Genomic DNA, 6,004 nt, shown 5'->3' with positions numbered 1-6,004 from the left:
TTCAGCTAATGAGTTTTAAAAGGTGGGAGGAAAGGAGCTCCCATCTTTTCCATTTGTACTAAATTTATTTAAAAGAAGAAAAAAATCACTGGAAAGGTATTTCATTTATCTTTTGAAACGGACAGATAGATTAACTCAAATGATCCACTAAAGACCTTCCTTTGGCATCTCTGAAGCATTTCAAAGCATCTTCCTAGCCTCTGACTTGAGCCTTGGACTCACATAAAAAAGATGAGCCTTTTCCTGCCCCCTGCTCCTTTTTCTTCTCTGCCATCTGCTAAGCTCTAATAGAGAAGTGTTTCTGAAACTGATCTTCCTAAGTAGTGTTAATTTGGCTAAAGAGATCAATGTTGTTTGAAAAATGAGGGACAGTTTAATTTGAGACAGGTGCACTGGAGCTGTTGGAGTGGAGCTGTGTTCTTGAAGCGGTGTCTGGGCTCAAGGTATAACACGGTTCCCCCAGAGAGCATGGGTCCTTAGAAAAGGGATTCATCTCCGATATTGTGTACTTCTCGAGCCTGGCCTCTGCTAATGCTGTCAAACCTATGCTTTGCAATGGGTCCACTACCTCCCTTCACGTAAGTTTATACTCTTGGGCTCCAATTGGAAATTTAGGGCTTTGGAACCTTAATAGGAAAAGGAAAATCTAATGAACTAAGACATCCTACTTCCTTTTAATTGATTCCTCTCTTTGCTTAAAGACATTACTTTAGTAGTAGTGGGAGTTCTATCTGTGGCCTAAAAGAGGAGCTGAAGACAAACAGCTTCTTTCACTCTGTTCACAAAGGCCTGTTCTCTGGTTTGTGGCTGCAGCTGCTATTTTCAGAGTGTGGCTGCATCGATGCATTACAGATTGTATTTTCTTAATTTGGTCTGCAGGTTCTGATGTGAGAGGTGGAAGAAGTGCTGATGGTGAATTTCACAGGTAAAAACACTGAATTGATACATCACTTTATTTCAATGAATTTCTAGGTTCAAGATTGGACATTGTCTCTTGACTGTTGTCGGTGGACTGCACTGTATGACCAAGTTACAGGACTAATAGCTGTCATCAGATTCCTTGCTTCAGAGGAAGACCCTGAGACACAATAGCCAGAAGCTTTGTCCAAAAGCTCAAGCTTGGCATCTTCACCCGGACGTGAACCCCAAATTGCATTGATTCCCTGCTACCCTTCCTTTGAGTTTGGGTTTCTCCATTAGAACTTAAAAATCCTTAGAAGGAGCCATACTTTGAACATTAATCAGCAATAGAGAAATACCTCCAAGGGGATGAGCAGGACTCAAGAAAGCCCTGATGTACCCTGCTCTCGAGGAGGGTAAGCACCCCACACCCTCCTCGGCTTTGCTTCCCTTTATTCAATATTTATTAGGTGATCGAGGCTGGCAGTGGAGTTCACTAAACGATGAGTTCTTGGGGGAACATTGTATTCTCAATAGCACAGTAGCACAGCACCTGGTCCGTGGTTGAGGCACAGTGAATGAGGACTGAATGACTAAATAGCTTCTTCCTACCATGCCTAGCATTCCCCCACCTCTTGAGACACCCACTGACACAGTTTGTAACCTCAAGACCACAGTGTACAGGACTACGGTAGCAAGTATCAGCGCTCAAGCTGGCTTGAATAAAAAAACAATGTAGAAGGAGACGGAGTCTCATGGACCCCCAGGGCAGAAATGTAGAGGCCTCTGAAGAGTCCTGGGAGGTGTCTACTCACCACCGCTGCCTCTGGCTCTCGACCTCTGCTCCTCAGTCCGCTTGGGAGAGGTGACCATAACCCACCCCCAGAGGCTTGCTGTCTCAGTCATAAGTGTGCTGTGTGTGCTGCACGTGCACATTTAGCTGTGATGTGAGCAATTCCTAGAATGGGTTTATAGGCCAGGCGGAGTCTCCAAAAGGCATCCACAGATGTTGGTATCTTGCGATACCCCCTTCCCAAATACCAACATTGAAGTACCTTCATTATTTACTTATCTTTTAAATTTACTTACATTCTTAAATTTATTTTTAAAGGAACCTATATCACTGCTACAAAAGTAAAATAGTATCACTTGTCACGAACGGAAAGTATTTTTAAAAATAAATACAATGAAAAAAGAATAAATTCTTGCTGGATCCCTTTGGTGTCCAAAGGCTCTGAGCTGTTGGCCTGGAAACAGGAATAAACAGAGCCGAGTCACAACCCTCTTGGAGGTCACGTTTGGATGGGGAGATCTCAACAACAAACACATAAAACATGCAGCAGGTGGGCATGTGCCAGGAAGAACTGAGCAAGGTAGGGATCCTAGAGAGGTAGCAGAGAAAAGGAAAGGACCTTCTGGGATGGGCTGGACAGGGAAGGTCTCTTAAAGGAGGTGACATCCTTCATGGGACGTCTCGGGGGAAGAGCCTTCTAGGCAGAAGAAACAATCACTGCAGAGGCCTAAGGATCATGGTAGACTCCCACACTCCACACCGCAGTGTGGGGAACATTGTCATAACTTATGCGGCCATTAGTCACTCTTGTAATACACATACCTGCCTTTAGCGTATTTTAATGAGTACTAATCAGTGCACTGTGTATCAAAAAGGCATAAGAATGATCACCTGTTTCCTACTGAAACAGGCCCAGCCAAGATCTGGATTCTTCTCAGTTCACCTAGGGACTATGAAAAGTATGAAGCCAGCCAAACTCACAAGAGTCTGGTGTATAAAACCAGGATTATTGGCCTGTGATCTGAGACATAACTGACAAGCCAAGGGGATTTCTCTAGGAAAGGAAGCTGCTTGAGAAACTGAAGATCAGAAGTTGATTGTTAAGAATACACCAAAGCCCAGGAGTCGAATGGCACCAAGAGAGGTTTCTGTCAAAGCCATGGCTGTCCCAAGGTCCCCCACCCACACCAACGAAACAACTGCTGAGCAGATCTGTAGTAACACTAACAGGCGTTTGTTTAGACCTTAATAATCTTCAAAGTTTTTTATATATTTAATTCTCACAGCACCTCTGCAAAGTATAATTATCTCCATTTTATTGACAAGGAATTCTGAAGTTCAGGGAGGGTAGGTGGTTTACCAAGGTCAGACACTAGTGTTAATCATAAGGTAATTAGTTTAAGATTAAGGAGGGGTGATTTGATAGAAATGATATTTGACATAATATAGGAGTTTAAATATTCTTGGCTCCAACCAACTCTGCCTGTCCAGAAAATGTTACACCTGCTCGGAGGTTACCCATGCTGCCTGCCTTGTTGGAAAGGGAGGAGGAGAGAAGGCGCTGGCTCCTGCCCACCCCCACCTCACCCCTAAACCTCCCACGGAAAAAGAAAACCCTGCAACTATCAGAAGTGTAATACAACTATCAAAAGTCCATGAAATCGGCTACATAAATTGTGCTGGTTTTGCAACATAGTACAAATTGCAACATTTTGTCAAAATAGATTTTAATTTGGCACCTGTACCCTGTAGCAGGGACCCGCCTGTGATACTCAGCTGGGGTGAAGGGAGAACCTGGATTCTGCCACCTTATCTTCCCGAGGGTCTCCACCAGGCCCAGGACCGGCATCACAGGCTGTGCCCTGTTCATTTGCACAGTGCCAGGAGATCACAGGGGCCCACGCTAGGTTTGATGCTCTGCCGTTGCTATCTTGAAATTCTTCATTTGTTAAGAAGGAGCCCCACAATTGTGTAGCCAGTCCTGCTGCTGCTTCTTTCTTGCCCCTTCCTCCTTTCTCCTTCCTTAGGAAAGAGTGTCCTCTTGACTTATTTTTCCCTTCCCACCTCCTCAGCTGCCCCTTGACTGTCTTGGGTTGGGCCTTCTCACCTAGGACAGGACCCTCAGCCCACCTTGGGCTTGTCCTGCCTTTCAAAGCCCCTCTCCGCTCTCCCATCAGGCAAGTTTTTCAGACACCCCAAGCCTAGACCTCTCAGAACTTGCTGCTCCTACCAGGCCCTGTATGTACCCCATTTTCTCATGACTGGTACTTTCTCCTCATGCAAGTCTCCGGCCCCGCTCCCGGAGTTCTTCCCAGCTGACACCCTTGATCAGTGTCTCCGCTCTCCCTCAGAATCTTCTCCATGCCCTCAGGCATTCTATATTTTGCAGCTTTATCTTCCTCATGACACACAGCACTGTTGTTTATTATCTACCTCCTGCCCCTAGACCATAAGCCCACTTTGTTTACTCTGTGCACAGATGTATCCTCAGTACTTTTTAATGGTGTCTGGAACATAGTAGGTACTCAATAAATATTTACTGGGTGGTTGAGTACATGGACTGTCACCTAGGAGCTGGGTCCATAGAGAGCATCAGGCATCACAGTGAGGAAAGCCAAGTTCTGTCATCTAACTCAGCAGGAAATAGTGGGGCCAAAGCTGAAAATGTTTCTCAGGAGCCAGGCATACCTGGGAAAGAGTAGAGAGTGAGAGCCAGCAAGGAAGCATGGCCGCCCAGCTCCCTTGGAGAAGGCCCTATCACTATGGTTGAAAGATACAGATACAATTACAGGGAAGTCTGCTGGCTTGGGCCCCATGGTACACAGAGACTGCAAAAGAGTAAATGAGCTGGTCCACTTTGAATCTTTAAATGCCATCAGTACTCAGATAATTCCCAAATCTATGTCAAGAGCTAAGGATTTCACTTAAGCCTTGAACTAGTTTATCTAAATACCTCCTGGACACCTCTCTCTCCTGGAAAGCCCTTGGGCATCTCAAACTCAATCTATTTAAAGCAACACAGATTGGGGTTGAAATTCTGGAGTCACCATTTCATTTGTTTGTTCTCTGTGTCATCTTGGCCCAGTTACTAAATTCCTCTGATTCTTAGTTTCCTTAACTGTAAATTGGATATAAACGATAATAATAATCGGGCAACCCTAGTGGCCTCCATAACTCAATCCTAACTCGTGCAGAGAACAGCATCAAATGCCAACCTCTCTGGGCTACTCTGTATTTATGAGATTTGTTTGTGTAAGACACACTTTGTTTTATGTTGTATATTAAAATTGTAGCAGAAGTCTATGGCCATGCTACCCTGAACAAGCCCGATCCCGTCTGATCTCGGAAGCTAAGCAGTGTTGGGCCTGGTTAGTACTTGAATGGGAGACCACCTAGGAAGACCAGGTGCTGTAGGCATAAAAAATAAAATAAATAAATAAGGGATTGTAAACTGATAAATAAAATAAATAAATAAGGTCCTTGCAATCTGTGAGGTCAACCAAGGGTTGCCTCGCCTAAAGAACAAAAAATAATTTAAAAATTTAAAGAAAAAGATTGTAGCAGAAAGCACTAATCTAAGGTCTCAAAGAGTGATGAAGAGGAGGGTAAGACCTTTGGGCTTTCAGTGAATTTTGCCCTAAGTCAGGGTCAGCGTCTTCACTAGGCACAGGGCTTGGTCTCTATTAGGGTGCACCTGGGCCCCACAATATCTTTAGTGTCCCTTTAAAATGTTTTAAATTTATTTTAAATTCAGAAGAAAAAAATGGATATGATGGTAGTGAATATATGATAATGAAGGCAGCTTAGATTGAGTTTGTTTTTATACCAAGACCTATCTAGATAGATATTTTTTTAATGGAGGAAAGAGCCCATGAAAGCACAAGTGCCCAGGGTCCATGAGAGTCACAATGTGGCCAGGCCCTCAGTGGACATTAGCTTCCCAGACAGAAGGAGAGGCAATGGAGGTAGATGTGAGTGAACCATTCCTTCATTCCGCCTTCCTCATCTGCCCAACTCCCACTGTGTCAGGGAAACGTATGAGAAGGATTGCTTTGTAATCTTTATGATTTCTGTATGCACGCAGGGCTGTCTAACGGTTTGGGAGAAATATCAGTGGGTGAGGAGTTTGGATTGGTGGCATTCAAGACATCAAGGAACAAAATCCAGCCTTTTTACATTTATTCTTATGGAAATGATTTCTATTTATGTTTCTTGCTTTGGTTTGCTTTTCTTGGAGCACAGAAGAGCAGGACTCCTTGGGGAGAATGTCACATAGCAGATAACCCTCTAGCAGGATCTCGGAGGATAAAG

General features: G+C 44.2%; 1 non-coding gene across 1 annotated transcript; it reads left to right on the top strand.

Annotated features, from left to right (window-relative positions):
• The first annotated feature begins 4,991 nt into the window (after window positions 1–4,991).
• LOC120600470 (5S ribosomal RNA) lies at window positions 4,992–5,110 on the top strand. The gene has a single exon (XR_005652194.1). It is a non-coding gene; the product is annotated as a 5S ribosomal RNA (ribosomal RNA).
• Window positions 5,111–6,004: the final 894 nt, after the last annotated feature.

Source organism: Pteropus medius, unplaced genomic scaffold, assembly GCF_902729225.1.
Source record: "Pteropus medius unplaced genomic scaffold, Ma_sr-lr_union100, whole genome shotgun sequence".
In the NCBI taxonomy this organism is placed as follows: Eukaryota; Metazoa; Chordata; class Mammalia; order Chiroptera; family Pteropodidae; genus Pteropus; species Pteropus medius.
The sequence above is the reverse complement of the archived record's forward strand: the minus strand, read 5'-3'. Positions and strand labels throughout refer to the sequence as shown.